Source organism: Octodon degus, unplaced genomic scaffold (assembly GCF_000260255.1).
Source record: "Octodon degus isolate 3935 unplaced genomic scaffold, OctDeg1.0 scaffold00001, whole genome shotgun sequence".
NCBI classification, from domain to species: Eukaryota; Metazoa; Chordata; class Mammalia; order Rodentia; family Octodontidae; genus Octodon; species Octodon degus.
Window position 1 is genome coordinate 32,303,229 of NW_004524577.1, and position 17,900 is coordinate 32,321,128.

The 17,900-nt window shown below is 45.3% G+C and overlaps 2 pseudogenes; both read right to left on the reverse strand.

The window, feature by feature from the left end:
- Nucleotides 1-201: 201 nt before the first annotated feature.
- LOC105741479 lies at nucleotides 202-491 on the reverse strand (annotated as a pseudogene).
- Nucleotides 492-3,844: 3,353 nt separating this feature from the next.
- Nucleotides 3,845-4,556, reverse strand: LOC101585228 (annotated as a pseudogene).
- Between the last annotated feature and the right edge of the window lie 13,344 nt (nucleotides 4,557-17,900).

A 17,900-nucleotide genomic window follows, 5' to 3' on the forward strand; every position in this document is an offset into this window, starting at 1 on the left:
ATTATTCACAGCTGTTCAGAGGACTGCCACTATCCCCTAAGGTCTTTTTTTTTTTTTTTTTTTTTTTTTTTTTTTTTTTTGTTTCAATTGTACTTTATTTCTTCAGTAGGCTATATTTTAATGGATACACAGCACTGTTACTTGGCATCAATTATGATTTCATTTAGAAATAATTTAGCTGTATCATATCAGCTGGCATGATTACTGATCTCTCCATTCCTTGGGGGTGACTCTGCCAACAGGGGAAAGGTTCCCTTCTATTCCAATTTGTGTTGCTGTATAGGTCCATGCAGCAATACAGAATGTGACTCCACCAACTAATATAGCATTACCATATTTGTCATGAAAATCAGGTGTACGTTTCTTGTGGCTCTGCCTTGTTACCATTTGTTGAATGCTTCGCACTGGAAAACGACCTAATGCGTTTTTGGCCAAGGGAAACATCGTGGAGTTGAAGTTGAAACCGTAGTTACTGCAGCTGCCGGCTGGGTGCAAATTTCTTCCAGATACCCTTGCAAAGAGCCTCCCCTAAGGTCTTGTCCTTAGGACTGTGTTGGGACAGCAGCATTTCCCTTCAGAATGTTGAATTACAAATTTTATTTTATTCTATTATTCTATCCAATTGAGTTGTAGTATTGGGGATCAAATGCAGGGCCTCATGCATGCTAGGCAAGAGCTCTACCAAGCTACTCCTCCGACCTAATGAATTTCTTTAGTAAAACATTATGCCCATCAACTTATTCCTCAGGAAGCTTTGTTTCCCTGCAGCGTAGCTGTTGCCCAGTGACATGCAGCTCCTAGAATCTTTAGCTGTGTCCTCTGCGTTGGGTCTTGTAGGAGGTCACAGCTCCCTGTCAGCACTATGGCCTTGGCTGGGTTATTTTACTTTTTTTTTTTTTTTTGATTGAACCAGGGATTGAACTCAGGCCCTTGTGCTTGACAGGGAAGCACTTATTCCACTGAGCCATCTCCCTGGCCTTGGGTTATTTTGAAGAAGAAATTTCTTCTTGCTTGGAGTTTGAATTTAAACAGTTCCATCATTGGAAGAATCATGAGTGTGTTCACCAACTGGCCCTGTCACCCAATGTATTGCTGCTAGAACTTCATGCTCAACGCCACCTGAGGACACACGTGTCTAAGCCCTCCCGGACTCTGACATTCTCACTACAAGTGAGGTAGTTGGGCCACCCAGGTCACTTGACCTCAAGCTCGAAGTTCCCAGCCAGTTGTTGCCATTCTGCGGCAACCGTAGATGGAAAAACAGACTATATGTCACCATGGGGTGACTCCTAACTAAATCTACCAACACCTGAGTTCTTGGGGTATCTGCAGAGGAAAGGTCCAATTCAGGAGTGAGGATTGAAGTATGTAAGGTTCTTTGTCAGACCTTTAGATAGCACTCATACCTGTTGCTGCAGTGATATTTTGACGGATCCTGTGACTATATTGGACTTTTAAAAAATCTATATCAGTATTTTCGTGATTATCACTGGAGGCCGCATTTTATGTCCTTATTCACAGGCAAGTGTAGGTTCGGCTTGTTGAGCTTTTTGGAGGTTTCTAACGACCATCAGAATACTGATAACGATTGTGTTTCTTTTTCTTTTCCTTTTTCTTCTTTCTCAGACCCTGTCAGTGTTCTCCAAAGGTCTGACAAAGAACCTTGTATACTTCAACCCTCACTCCTGAATTTGGCCTTTCCCCTGCAGATACCCCAAGAACTCAGGTGTTGGTAGATTTATTTAGGAGTCACCCCATGATGACATATAGTCTGTTTTTCCATTAAAAAAAATAAAGGTATTTCTTTCCTAGGAGGATATGTACTGCTTATACTTTGCAAGTGTAAGTACAAGCTATGACTGTATTGGACTTTTTTTTTTTTCTTTTTATCTATATCAGTATTTTCAGTCACCAAAACTCTCTCATTGGCAAAGTGCATCCCAGGCCATGACAAAGGCAGGGATGACTAAGAAATATTCCAGCAAAAGGAGGCATCTGGCACCCACACCGCTGGCGTGTCGGCAAGAATCTGGGTGCATGGAGAAGCACTGGCTTGCAAGAGGGGTTCAGCCAGTTAACAGTCAGCTGAATGCTGGTAGAGCTCCGCATTACCTGTGGGGAGAGCCAGGCCTTGGCTCCTAGAACTGCTCTGTCCATTTGCAAGCAGAGGCAGGGCACCCAGGAGCGGCCCAGGGAGCTGCGAGTATGTTCAGGCAAATGTGAAATTCAAGCTCCGAAAGCTAAGCCTCAAATCCAAATATGCTGTTACGCAAAGCACTCACAGATTGGCTAGTGTTTGATTGTCGTATGAGGTTACTTGTTGGCATGTCCTGAATAGCTCCCTCTGGCATGCCCATGGCTCAGCAGTGGCATTCCTTCCTGAGTCACCACTGGACCAAGCACTGGCTTGGGGAGGAGGACCCAGCGCTGTCCAAGAGGGTATCATCTTTAGATGAAACTGAAACCCACTATCCTGATTTCCTGAGGTCATCATGATTGCTCTTGCTGTGTTTGACGATGCGCTGGTAGGCCCTTCCGATGAAGCATCTGAAGAAACATATAGGGGGACGCTCCTCACTGTTGAAGTGTGGAATAGCTGTCTGTCATCAGTTGGATGAGAGAAGTGACAGTCCCTGCCAGCACTTTGGAGGCCGCGGGAGATGGCATCGCTCATGGGCATAGCATTAGGCCAATTACAACGCTCAGCACTTTCCCAGCGCTCCGAGTTCAGAGCCCTTTGCAATCGGTTTGTTTCTTTAGCTGAGTTTCTTAAACATACATCACCCCTGGTGCAGTTTTCTGGGCCTCCACCCAAATGCTGAAGGATACAAAGAGGAGAAGAAAAGACTGAGCGGCCCACTCCACTCAGAGAGAGAAACCAAGCCAAATGTTTCACTGTTTCATTACTCTCCAGACGCCTGTCAGGACTTACAATGGGGGAGACCAGGGACAGCCACGATGGGTGGCAATCAGAGGTTGGCTACGCGCATTACGGCAAGACGGGCAGTTATTGGAATCATGCTGCAGACTGTTGAAGAGAATTTAATGGCATGGAAAATATAAACAATGCATTGTTAAGTGAAGATAGTTATAAAACAGCACAGGCATATGATTATATTTTGTATTATAGATGTATTTTTCTATACCACACACACATATATCATAAAAACCAAAAGGACACAAGTTAAAATGCTCATAATAATGTTTCTAGGTTAGGGTGGATTATAAGTGGTTTTTCTTTTTGTTTTCTTCTAAATTGTCCACAATGGAGGTGTTTTAACTTTGTTTTCATCTTTATTATTATTATTATTTTATTAAGAAATAAAACATTTGGCATAAGGATTAAATAAGGAAGATGAGGAAAAGGAAAAAAAAGGGAAAAAGGAGAGGGGAAAAATTATGCAAGTATATATGCAGGATGACTGAGAAGACTGTAATAATAATTTTCACCAATTTTTTTTAAAAAACTGGGGATTGAACTCAGGCCCTTGTGCTTGCCAGGCAAGTGTTTATTCCACTGAGCTATCTCCTCGGCCTTTTTTTTTTCTTTTAAGAAGCACACTTTTATTATTATTATTTTTTATTTTAGGGAAGGGTCTACAAGGTGTTCAGGGTCTCACTATGAGCTCGGACTCGTAGTGATCTACCTGTTTACAGCCTCCCAAGAGCTGGGATTTCAGGCGCTGGCCACCACACCCAGTCTCAATTGCCTTCTCAGCACGCCCCAGGGGCGGGGCCGGCAAGGTAGGCCTGGGGATCGAACTTCTGGTCCCTGCGCCTGCTTGCAGGCACTTTATGTTTTTATTTCTGTCACTCTAGCTCAATCATGAAATGTCACAGTGTTTCATTTCTGGGATGGGACGGAAGAAGGTGCAGTGCGTGCGTGCGCTCGGGGCGCAGCCGGCTGAGGGTCGCGGGGCGGGCTCACTGCTGCAGCTGCAGGAGGGATCGGTTCGGCCGCCTTGGAGTCACCCTCTGCGGAGATGAGGGCCGCCTTGTGCTGCTGCTTGGCCTTTTGCACCACGAATCTGGCTGCCTCCGCTTCCTGCTGAGCCACCTGTTTGGCTTCCACGGCTTCTGTGAACTCCTGAAGGTCAGATGTGTCAAGGACACGTCGTCCAGGACGAGGCCGGAGGTGTCGCTCGCTCATCGGCAGTAATCCTCGCCGATGCTGGTGAAGATGCGGGCGGCTGGCTGGCGACCGGCCGGAAGAGGATGCGCAGGGCGATGCCGACACTGTGCAAATCCTTGCTGCCAGTGATGACCCACTCGTTACGGCGTGGAGAGCGGAGGTCAAAGATGATGGGTTTTTGTACCCACAGGATGAGAAAGTGAGTGCCTTCGCCCACCACGATGTCCTGCACTCCACGGAATCGGTCGCAGATGGCCGCTCTGTGCCCAGCGTCCACACTGTATAAGGCAGAGTTCACCACGCCTCCCGCCGCGGCTAAGGCCAGGCCGCGCTGGCCGATGGATTAAAACACTTCGGCAGCCGTGTTTCCTTCGGCGGGCCCCACGCACGCTACTCTCACCTGCGCCCTCTCCGACCTCCACATGAATTCCCCCTAAATGTGCACCATTTCTAATGCATTATCAATTACTATTACACTCTCTGTAAAATAGGTTTTCAACAATGTAAAAAAAGACAAAAAATAAGGTTTATTGAAAACAAGCATTAATATTCAATTATTTGTTCAACACTGCAGAGCTATATTTGTTAATCTGAGCGACAGATTTGATGACAAAAAATAGCAATATAACACCCATTGTTAATTTGCCATTCTTGTTTTCAAAATCTGTAACATATGTAATGTAGTATGTTACCCTGTTTCTGTCTTTGTTTGTGCTATTTGTTTTTGCTTTTGTTTTTACTCAAAGCAAAATAAAATAAAAATTTGGAAGAAATTTTAAAAAATATTTAAAAAATAAAATTTGGAAGAAAACAAAACACGTTTGGGCTGGGGAGATAGCTTGGTGGTCTGACTCCCTGCCTGGCAAGCTCAAGGACCCAGGCTTGATCCCTTGTCCCACATGTCATATGGGCCCCAGAACCCCAGACATGCTGTGTTGGCCACCTACACCAGGTCTGGTGGTACACGCCTGTAATCCCAGTGCTGGGGAGGCTAAGACAGGAGTCCGAGCTGCATAGCAAGACCCTGTACTAACTAAATAACTAAATAAATACAGAGTAAGATTCAAGCACTTCCGAAACATGCAAAGTCTAAAGTCAAGTTTCAGGGATGGGGGTGCAACCCTCTTGCTTGCTAAAATCCTGGATTTGATTTCCAGGGCTGAAAAGAAAAAGGAAAAGAAAAAAGTATAAGGTGCTTTAATTTTTCCCAAGAGATTTTTTCCTGCATATACAAAGCTATAGCTTCAATTTTGTTAGGGAATGTTTGGCTAATAGAATTGCCTTGGGCTGGGGAGATAGCTCCGTGGGATAAGCACCTGCCTGGCAAGCACAAGGTCCTGAGTTTGATCTCTCTGGTACAAAAATAAATAAATAACAATAGAATCACACTTTTTAAAGCATATCTAGGACATCTTTCTTGGGATAGCCGAGTTCGTTCTTCTCCAGAAAGGAAAATGTCAGTCTACTAGACCTCAGCTGGCCCAGGGAGAAGGGGGAGTCACCCCCACCACCCTCCAAGTCTCCGCCCTTCCTGCTACAGGCTGTCAGAAGCAAAAGTGGACACTGGAATCACAGAATATCAGACTGAAAAAGACATCTTCTCCTCCCTCCACCGCTCTTTCTGTACTGTAGATTGGACCCAGGACCTTCACACTGAGCTACGTGTTCTGCACTTTTTTAATTTTTTTGAGCAGTCTAGTTAAGTCACTAAATTGCCCAGTTTGGGCCAGAACTTTTAATCCTTTCACTTCAGCCTCCTACAGAGCTGGGATTATATGGGTGGTCCACACCAGCGGCATCCCATTTCTTAAGTGATGAGAATATGAGTGTCCAGGGACCCGAATCCAAGTCTCCTACCACCCTGTCCATCCAATACCATATTGATTTCACTCCAGTCCAGGACATACAATGTAAAACAGTTACAACTCAGTATTTCTGCAAGAACTATTGCCTGGTTGAAGCATTTCCAGTCTTAGAGTCCTTCAAAGAACTGGGGGAGGTTTTCTCCACTGCTTTAAAGATAATACTAGCTGACATCTATGGGTACCAGGTTGTAAAATAAGCCATTTACCTGAGTTATCACACGTGTTCTCACATGAACTCTGGGATGTTAGTTCTGTTATTGTGCCTCTTTTTAAAAATGAGAAATTAACCTCAGACGCATCGAGTAACTTGTTGAAGGTGTGACAGCTGAAACACGATCAAACCAAGGTGAAAGCTGTGTCTAGCCAGAGTTCATACTTTCAAATTTTGAACTCTATTTCTTGCAGGTTCTGTGCATCAATTCTGTTGCATAAAGCAACTTTTAATTACTCCCTTGCTTTCCCTTTGTTGTTTTCCAGACCTTCTCAAACAAAAGAAACCAGGCAAGATATTAGAAAATGGCATGCAGTGTCAGGCAGGGTTCAGGGGCCCCAGTTGGTGTTCAGAATTTCATGCCAAGAATCGGAGTAAACACAAAACACGCAGTCCAACCATAGCAGTTCTTACAGCTGGCAAAGGACTTGCCTGGCAGTTTTCCTCCAGGGATTCAGCATGTCCCATCCAAGGTGGCAAACTGCTTGCTCCCCAGGTGTTTTTATTTCTTATGTAATTGTGCACTCCTTTCAACTTGGCCAACAGGTTGGTGCTTGTAAGTGAAGCTGATTTTTTTTTTCAGTCAGACACACAATGCACACTGAGTCATATGTAGAAGACCTGTCCAATGTTTTTATTGTGGAGAGAGCCCCAAGGGTGTCATTTTACACTCCTCACATGTGTGTCACCCTCATGGAGGGCTGGCCCGCTGGGTGTTGCCGCGTGTCATCATTTGCACGAGAAGCAAGGCACCTTGGGTGGGGGGTGGCACTCAGTCTAGCCAGTGCTGGCCTTCCAGAAGCTGGACGCTTGGGACTTGCCTAGACATCTGGACCACAGCCGTTTTCAGCCTTTATTCACCTGCCCTTTCCTGGACTATCAGTTTCTCCCATGGCTCCACTAAATCTCTCCTCCCTACCCATTTTGTGATTTGTTTTCTCTCCAGTGTCCTGGAAAATCACGCTAACTCCAGGACAGTTCCATAAAGTACAGAGCTGGCCTTTTCTCTCTTTCTTTCAGACTCCTAGAGCCCCTTCTCTATTCCCAATCCTGTCCCACACTGTCATTTCACCTCCTTTCTCTGCTGACCATTCTCAACAAACAGACTGGAGTTGCCATCTTGAATGCAGAGACTTTGTGTTGAAATGATTTAAGGATTGACTCTGGGCTTGGGTAAAATTCTCAGCACCTGCTCCTTACTAACTAGTCTTCACACAGTTCCCCAGCCTCTCTACATCTCATGCTCTTTGCAGGTCAAGTGGAGATTATAAGTCTTTAAAACTGCTGAGTGCCTTAAGTAAGAGTTGGCGCCCTGGCTTCAGGTTCCAGACTTGTGTGTTCCTACCTTAGGTAGTCGATTTCGACCAAGATACGTTCTGCTGATGTATCCTCATTCACAAGACTGATAAGAGAGGACTTACCCTATCAGCATCCTGGAAGACTGAAGTACTTAACTTGGAACAGCTCTTGGCACACAGACGTCTTCCTCAAAAGTTGTCTATTTTGGCATTTGTTCATGTTAGAGAGGTGCTTGCCTGAGATCCTCAAAATTGGTATTTACCACTTGTTAGAAATCTTTATTCCCTTGCTGCCCACATCTAGTGAAGCCTGATTGTGTCCTTTTTACCCAGGTCAGCTTGCATAAACACTCTCCTCTACACCAAGTGAAAACCAAACCAACAACAAGAAGAACTGAGACCAGAAGTGAGTCATGTGGCAGGTTTTCTATTGTCAGTTACTATGCCTTTGTCCTGATTTTGTAGGTGGAACAACTTCTGTAGCAAAAAAATGCCCACCCCCAAGCCGGCATACTGCACTTTTGCAGTAATCCAAGTTGCTCCTGTCTCTTAGAAACAGCTGGCCACTATGAGGCACAGCTGATCACTATGATGCACATTGTATAAGCCAATCCCCAGTTGACAAGCCATGCTGCCTCTGTACTTCCTGCTCACTTATCCCATATAAGCCCTAGACCACCAGAGATCAGGGCCTGATAATCTGGGAATGACCCCGATCAGCGCCTGTCGACGTCAATAAATCTGGCTCCAAATCCTGGGTGTGGTTTCCGTGCTTCTGCTTGCTGCTGCATGGCCACTTGCTTCCTCAATAATTTGGTACAATTTTCTCCAAACACATCATATTTAATTTCTCATCTTGAATGAGATAATGATATAGAAAGCATTTAGGACAGAACTTGAGGCCTCACACATTGTAGCACTCCTTTGATTATGTCTTTAATCTAGATGCATTACAGAAAACTTAGAAGAAAACAAGAAAAGTAGAAAAATCCAACCTTTCTACCGCCTTATTATACAGTCATTTTGTAAACTCACATTTTGTTTTTTGGTACCGGGGATTGAGCTCAGGATCTTACACTTGCCAGGCAAGCCTGATGCCTGTTGAGCTATCTCCCTGGCCCTAAAAACTCACATTTTAAAAATAACTTTACTGGGCTGGAGAGATAGCTTGCTGGTCTAAGTGCCTGCCTGGCAAGCACAAGGACCTGGGTTCGATCCCCAGCACCACACGCCACGTACCAAATAAATAAAGATTTAAAATAAACTGGCGTTATATATAAATAAATAAATAAAATAAAAATAACTTTACTGAGGAAAATTTCAGAAAGTAAGTATTTTTCTTACACTACTAGACTCCTCAAACTTCAAGAATGTACCTAGAGTCAGGCCTTCTTCAGCAACAGGAGGAAGCCCAGAGTACGGGCTCCTAAGTGGTCACCAGGTCAAAACATCCTCTGTGTCCCTGGAAGCATCTGGCGCTGAAGTGCTCCTGCCCAGGGTTAACGTTTTCCTGAAACTTCTAGGATGCATGTGCGCCCACCCAGCTGGAGGATAATACAGCGCCAGGTTGCCTCAGAAAGGCTGGCGTTAATTTTCTCAGCAGAGCCACAAGTGTCCTCAGGTTCCTCAGGTGTCCACAATACACATCAGGAGGTTAAGGGTCATGAGTTTATTTTTTGTCAAATTAACTGTCACCTTGTTTACCTCCTGTTGGAACTCTGCCTTTTCCTACAGTAAATTTATTTTAAGTGTAGAGTCATGGGATAGTTCTGATTGGCGAAATCTCTGTATTCTGTGTATTCGCTGCCCCTTTCCAATCCACGCTAAAATATTCTTTACATAAAGCCCCTGAAAGATTTTATTTCAGAGGAAGAAAGAATATGAATGTGGCTAAGAAAATTTTTTTCAATTTGGAAAAATAATTTAAATCCCTTAGAGCATAAAGTCCTAAAGGGCAGAAGAACTCTACAACAACAATGAAATTGTCAGCTTTTAATAATAAGCCACATTTTTCATGGCACTTTGTCATGGAAATGTACTTTTAAAAAATCCTTGCATGTTTACTCGTTCATTTACTTGTTCTTTCAACGTCAGGAACACATTATGACTTGCATGGGCCCGAGGCACTTCTGCTTCCTCGGGTTTCTGTCTTCAGGAAAGCACACGTGCACACGCACACACACACATGCACATACACACATGCACACACATGCACACACATACACATGCGCACACATGTACACACATGCACACACACTAAAATCCTTCAATAGATTTTGTGAACTCTGAAGATTTCTTTTTTTTTTTTTTTTTCACTATGAGGAAAAATTAAAGCACTTCCTCTGCGCTAACAGTCAGTTTTGTTCCTTAAGAAAAACTCAAGCCTTTATGAGGGCCCTACAAAGGCCTGTGGCCAGGAGGGCGGTGCCTACAGTGACTCCTGCACAAACCCCTGCTCCGTGCCCTGGACCACCAGAAATGAGCAAACAAGGGGCTACAGAGATGCCAAGAGAAGGGGACTTTGTAGAATCCAGAAACATCCACCAGCGGCCATGCTGTGGTCTGCTATCAGGGCCACCGCCAAGGTGTCCCTCCATCCAGCACACACGTGGAAGAGCCAGCTCCCACTTCCACAGAGGGAGGCTTTGCGACGTGAATGTTTCTGCCAGCATCTTTCAGCAGTTTGGTGTTTGAGGCCCCGTTTCAAGTTTTGGAATTTCTGTCAAGCCACTCGCAGAAGTGAGAAGTGAAGACTGGGCCAAAGAAGCATGTTTCAGAGATATGGAGGAACTTGCCGTTGAGCTCAGGATCTAGACAGACACGTAAGGGACTACGTGTTGTGACTACTAGGGAAGATTTATTTTTGCTGCAACTTCAGGTCCGTACTAGGACCTCGATGTCAACCAACTGTGTCCAGCGAAGCAGGCCCTGGGCACCGGATGGAGCGGCTTGAGTAGCTGGCTGTGGCACGCGTGCCATTGGTTCACCACCACTGGTCCAGATGCTACCGAAGGAGGGCCACACGGTCAGTGCAACATGAAAAGCCTTTCCCTTCATATAATCACACAAAATGTAGTGGTCAAGACAGAACAGGACCCTCAATAGCGCTGAAGAACAACCCGACAAATGAGGTGAGGATAGTGTTGAGCCTCATCAGCGGGGAAAGGAGTGTATATTTTAAACATTCATCAAAGTCTAGCGACACAGTTGCAAGGTATTTAAAGCACCCCTGCCTGCCAAGATACAGTGGTTGAAATCAGCTCTTCTTGGGATAATAATAGCGAACACTCAGGATGTCTCAAAGACTGTTCTAAGAACTTTTGATGTATTTATAATCTTTATCACAATCCTACAGTGGGAGTATTTGTATCATTTCCATTTTTTTTTTAAAAAAAAGAAGATAAGACCCCGAGACACGGGATGACTGGCTTTATAAAGCGGCAGAGCTGTGACTCAGAGCCGAGCTCTTCGATCTGAGGTCTGTGCCCTCTGCTCTGTGCTTCTCTGCTGGTCTGGCTGCTTCTTATCCACCCTCTGCTCTCTGGTGTCCACTTCTGGCCGGCAGCACACAGCAGCAATCAGACAGCAGCTCATCTGGCCACAGGGACCCCCAAAATGGGTAGCCTAGAAGTGCTTTGAGTAGTTAACATCCTAGCATGAGAGGATTAACCCTAAACCACATTTTGTCTGCCTTCTCAGGTTCAAACCCATGAGCTCTACCAACCAGCCTATCACTAGTAGCACTGGCAGAAGTATTAGATAAAATATAGGACTCACATTTAGTTTGGAACTGCAGGTGAAGCACTAATAATTTTTATAGTATTTTATATGAATATTTCCCTAAAACTGCTTACAGTAAAAACTGCTTTTACTTAAGAAAAAACTTCCTTGTGCTTTATCTGAAATTCAAAGTTTCAACGAGTGTTTTAAATTTGTACTTGCTAAACACAACACTCCTGAATGGTGGCACCCTGGCCAGGATGTCCTGCAGGGTCTTTCCTGCCAGTCCCACGCTGCTCCTTCTTCTGTCATCCGGGTCCCTGATGTTACACACAACAGCAAGGGCTTGCACGTTAGCTGTGGCTTAGCTCCAGCTTTCAGGCGATTACAGTTCAGCTGGTTCAAGGCTTTGCCAGGGAGAAAAAGTATGTTTGAAGTTTTAATGGATGACATCATTCCCTCACCATAGGGCCCCAAATTACAAATAAGGAAACTGAGGTTCAGGGGGGGTCCATCTGTTTGCCAGGACTCACACTCCGCTGTTCAAGCTCCACAGCCTCTTGTGATGAAAGAGTTTTCGAGGCTATTCTTAAGAGACATTTGATCATTATTAGAACGGGCATTAATTGGTTTAGACCATCACTGGCTCATTTAATAATTACCTCCATTTGTTTTTTTAAAATATTTATTTATTTATTTATTTATTTATTGTGTGTGTGTGTGTGTGTGTGTGTGTGTGTGGCCAGCTCAGCCCACCAGGGGGGGGGGGGCTGGCTGGCATGTGGTGCTGGGGATTGAACCGCAGTCCCTGTGTTTTGCTTAGCTTAGCTTGTTCTAAGTAGGTGCTTTAGACCACTGAGCCATCTCACCAGCCCCAATTACCTCCATTTGTTGGAAGAAACTTTTTCAGTCTCTCACTCAGAGAGATACTGTGACATGTGGGTGGAGAGTGTTGATCTCAAAGCTGTCTTACGACACCAAGATGCCTGATTTTTTTTTTTTTTTGTCTTCTGCTAGTTAAAGTGATCAAAATTGAAACGTGAAGTTTCCAACCTCAGCTCTTCACAATCAAAGCAGCAGTTCCTTACTATTTCTGTGCATAAGTGAATGTACACATTCCAAAAGTGACAGTCGGTTGCAAAGGGATAAATTGAGAACACCTTGAAGGGACTTGCCTTTAACCTGCATCAGAACCGTGGTTTCCTTTCCACTGCATTTCCTTACAGGTCAGCTTCCTGAAAAGCCAACACGATAAAAGCTACCTGTTGGGACAGTTTCAGAAAAATAGCAAACTTGAGCGCAAGCCTATGCTAAAGCTCTTGCACCCAGTTGGTATATATAGGAATGAAGCCGCTTTGTAAAACCAAAGCCCATCCTTGGTGGCATAAGCCTAAAAGGAAAAAGAAACTCTCAGCCCTCCCCTCCACACACACAAGGGAAGGCTGTGCATAGGAATGATCCTTTTCTCTCAACAGTGAGACAGACCTCTTCTTTTTGTTCCCTTTTCTGCAGCAGTCTTCATCACGAAGGAAGGAAGCTACAAGGAGCAAGTCATCTAACACGGAAGGAGGAAAAGCCTTCTCCACCATGTGGCTGGTCGGACCTCTGGTTCAGCGTCCTCACCCTCTCTCCTACGAGCTTCACACGCAGCAGCCCAAGGCAGCAGATGGATCAGAGGACTGGCTCTGGTTACCTATGGCTGCCTGCCCGGTCCCCTGGGCATTCCAAGGCCCCACCTTCCACCTGGCCCGTGACCTCTGACCTTGGCCCAGTGGCCAACATGGGCTGGGGGCAGGTATCAGGCTGATGGGGCCAGTCACAGATGAAAGAGCCAGTTGTTTCCGTTCCTCAAACTCTCTTGTAAGATCCTGGGAGCTGCAGAACTGGTATTCCTCCAGATCCTGGCTGCTCGTGAGGCCGTGCAGACAAGCTTGCCTCAGAGCTGTACATGTGTATGTGTGTCCCAGAGAAGTGACAGTCTGGCTTCCAGTCCCAGCTGTGCCACGGCCTAGCTCTGGGCACTCGGGGAGCCCGTTTGTCTCTTAGGAGCCTCAGAGCTCTCCTCTGTGAAATGAAACACTTGGATCTTGCAGTGCTTGTAGAGGGGCGGTAGGCGCGTTCCAGTCATGTTCTAGAATCTTCCTCACCACCACCCCAAAGCCAGCAGAAGCATTTCCCCATTCACCTGTCTTTGTGTTCACTCTATTCTTTTCAAATTGCTTTGAAAGTTTCTGTTGGCTTGTAAAAGTCCCCAGAGCAGGACATCTCTAAATGACCCTCCGAATGTATTATTCTACAATTCCCATAATTCAAAAATAAAAACTCACACCTGGCTTTTTAAAAGGATTATGTGTGATTATTATACACTGCATATAAATACAGAATTATCCCATGGTACTCTGTAAGTGTGCACAATTTTAAAAATTATTTTATTTATTTATTGGCAGAACTGGAGATTGAACTCAGGCCCTTGCTCTTGCCAGGGAAGCACTTGTTCTACTGAGCCATCTCCCCAGCCCTAAAAAAAATTTTTTTAAAGGTACATGTGTTTGAGAGACTGAGAAAATGATGAGCTAGGTAATGATATATTTCTTATTTCAAGATTTTCATAGACAGAGCCCCTACCTCCAGGACGTACAACGTTCCACGGCCTGGGCCTCCTCCTTCATTGCATCGGATAAAGGCTCACATGTTAATTTCTCAGCCACTGGTGCTAACTAGAACACAGATGCATGAAGGGACTGCCTTGAAAATGTCTCAAAAAGAAAAAAGAAAAAGAAAAAAGAAAAAGAAAAGAAAAAAGAGAATGTCGCTGCATGTAACACAAAGCTCTTTCCATTCCAATGTTTTTTTTTCTTCTTTTATATCAGCGGTTATTTTATGGAACGGGGTTTAGACAGCTTAGCAACAAAAGGCAGTAGATTGGTGAATTATTCATATAATCTACATTTCCTGGCGGCTGTGGGTAACTGACAGGTGTCATGTCATCTTTTACAAATGTCCTACAATTATGGGCTATGTATCACTGTTTGACTTCACAGTAGTGCTTCCTTTCTAAGCTAGTTTCATATTTTATTTACAGCTTGGTGGTGTTTTTGCCTTGGCCACCTATTTCTCTCACTTTTGATTCCAAGCCTTTTGCTCCACTTAATATAACCAGGAATATTTAAATAAAAAGGCTCCCTCTTAGTTTGCTAAAGGCAGTCATTCACTGCTGCTGTGTTTTATTCATTCAGCCATTACGCTAGTCAATTTCTTGATTGAAGAAACTTAAGGATGAAATGCAACTATAAGGAAACCATAAGATTAATCTTTTTTTTATGACTTGTTTTGTTCATAGGAAAAAAAAAAAACAACTCAAAGCAAATCTTCCCGGGGTCTGACACAAGTTGTAGACTGCGGGGAAAGTTGGCTAGCTAAAGAATATGAGTTAATAGGAGCAATGAAGTTTTTCAAAGCTCCAGTGGAGTGGGAAGGATTTCAGCATCAGGAACAATGCCAAGGTGAGTTCTTTCGGGCCTAGCGAGGAAAATCCCCAAAAAATGAACTTGGAATCGATAACCCTGACGACTAATGCAATAGCATATTTGTACATCAAACACTCAGAGGGAAAGGGAACCTTTGAAATCTCCCAGCTCCACTTTCTACTTTCTGTAACAGGAAACTGAGGCTGAAGACAGGCAGGGGCTTGCCTGCCCTTCTGCCACCAGGCCCCGGAAGGCTCCCAGCCAGGCTGGCTGATTCCTGCGCCAGCACTTCTGTTACTCTGCCCTGCCCTGGCCTGTTCCAGCTCCCCTCCAGCATCCATTCACCTCTTCCACCACCACCAGGTCCTCCCTGCTCCGCGGGGACGTTCACCCCTTCCTCATTCTCTGTGCATGGTGTCAGCAGAGTTATCTCATAACAATCTTGGGGCAAGCGTGATGGACCAATTCCATTATCCAGTCTATTTTCCCAAATAGAATGACCATGCCATTTAATCAGACAGAGTAAGACAAGGACTCCCCGTGTGTGAATAGGAGCTGTTGTCCCACTGGATCGGGTAGGGTCAGGGGACAAAGTATAGAGCTGCTACAGATATTTTTCTACCCACATGAGAAGAGGCTGAGCTACAGGGGGACTGTGTGCGGACAGTGTACCATGTGATACCTGGGCGAAGCCTGCCGACAGAGAACAATGGGGCAGAGAGAGCAAACATGGGTCAAGTAAACATATCATTTTTCTTCTAAACCAGGACTATTTTGAGGCAAATGCTAAACCATACAGGTTGCTGGAGCAGCAGGCATAAGCAGGAATACTCTGGTAAGCAGAGACAGACAGGCATCTTGCTTTCTGATAGCATCAGCTGAGCTGCTAGATTAAGGCTTGACTCTGGATTAAGCTAGCTGCATTTAGCTTGTACTGTTTTTGGATTTTTTGTTTAAGTGACACTGAACTCGTTTCGCAGTTCAAACTACTTGAACTTAGGAGTTTTGTAACTTGCACCTAAGAGCTTCTGCTTTCATAAAGGTGAGGTTGCCTAAGTGTGATGCTTTCTGAAATCTCATCCTGCATCATATCTTAAGCTTGCAGTTAAAGATGATTATGTTTTTTTTTTTTTTTTTTTTTTTTCCGGTGGAACCAGGGATTAAACTCAGGCCCTTGCGCTTGCCTGGGAAGTGCTTATTCCACTGAGCCATTTCCCCGGCCCCAAATATGTGCTTTAATTTTAATAGATATTGAAACTTTATATGTTTGACATTTTTTTACCTTTTATTTTTATTATTTTTAATATATTTAGTACAAGGTCTACAGGGTCTCACTACACAGATTGGACATAGTGATCCTCCTGTCATCAGCCTCCCAAGCTCTGGGATTACAGGTGCACACCCCCACGCCCAGTCTCAATCCCCTCTCAGAAAGCCGTGGGGGTGGGGCTGGCACGGCACTCCAGGTACTGAACCTCAGTCTTTACATCTTCTTTAATCCGCTGAGCTATCTGGCCAGCGCTATATGTTCGACATTTTTAATCCATTCTGTCCCTTGTAGAGCCGTTATAATTCACCCAAGCCCACATAGTTGATGTGACCACTACGCAGGAGTGACTTTCTGGGGAAAAACCCCGCTGGCTGGCTTTTGTTGTGTGCCGGTTTCTGTGGTGGTGTCTTCCCAACCATGCCTGATTTCAGGCATCGACCGCACATCACTGAACGTGGAGCTCAGAAGAGACCCATGGCATGTCGCTTCCGGCCCCCTTCCTCCCTTTCTGCCGTTCTTCCCCTCGGTGTCCCTCAGGGCTGGGTGGCAGGTGGGCAGCTCCGAATAGCGCTCTCAGTGACTGCAGACACCAGCGGAGCCAGGACCTCCAGAGGTGGAGAGCAACAGTCACGCCACTCAGAGCCTACATTTCTATGGGAGCCTCTGGGGTAGCCCATGCCCAGCACGACTGCAGGGGCAACTTTAGCACCCACCATGTTCCGACCTGGTCCCCTGGCCCTGCGCTGCTGTTTGTCCTCCAGCCGATCTACACGACTTATCTACCTGCGCCCTCTCTCTGGCTCCTGTGCCCCTGCGTGACAGAGGCACAGAGACAGGCTGGTACCATTTCCCTTTATCCAGAGGAGAAACTGAGGCCTTGCACAATCCTCCTCTGTCCTGCTGTCCCTTGGGCTGGCTCAGGGTCACAGCTGCCTTTGTATTCTCTGATCACTGCTGTCACACTTGGGCCTCCTGCGGGAAGGGGCACACTCACCAGGGCCATTCACATTCATTATCTCATTTGAAGGTATTGACTGGGTCGTGTGCTGTTTTGCCTCAGCAGAGAGAGCTTCGAGAACAGCTGAGTCATATGAAAACCCTGGTGACAGTAACCTAATTTGCAGTCCTGGGGCTTAGGGGAAATTAGCCTGTCTTAATAGAGCTTGCCTTATGAGTTCAGACCAGCCGGATTGTGAGTCAATAACACAGGAACCTTGTCAAAATCACTGGACAGCAATGGCAATTTTGCATCTTTGACATTCAGATTATGCAAAAAAAAAAAAAAAAATTGAGACTAAGGATTGTTTAGAGAGGCGATGCTTCTAGTAACATTGCATCTCACATCTTCATGGGGCATTTTAAAATTGTGACTGCTGTTTCTTCCTGTAAGTTATGAGGGAGGGAAGTGACAGTGACACCACAGCATTAATCATAGCTGTTTCTACTGTGGTCAGGGCTCCGTTGCCTGCTCTCACAAGGATATGAGATGAATTGTTTAGGTTTTGTTTTGGCGTGGGCTTTTCCCTTCGGTCTGAATGTGGCCCTGTTGGAGGAACTGAGCATTCTCTTAGGACAGTTTAAGGAAACAAGGTTATGCAGCGAGGGAGGCTGCTCACTCTGCCTGCTCGCTCTGCCCAGGCTAACCTGCCGCAGTGCAAGCCAGGGTCCTTTTCCAGCACAATCAGAAGGTTGGTGCACTCTCTCACCCTTCCTATAGAAGTGCCACATATTGCAAAAATATAAAATTGAAGTGAATCAACAGAAATTTTTCTTTGGTGCAAAAATGAATGTGGGCTGGTGGACACCGCGGAGGAAGCATCATCAGCCTCTCTTCCAACTGCCGTCATGTCTAAGTCAGAGTCTCCCAAGGAGCCCGAACAACTACGGAAGCTCTTCATCGGAGGGCTGAGCTTTGAAACAACTGATGAGAGTCTGAG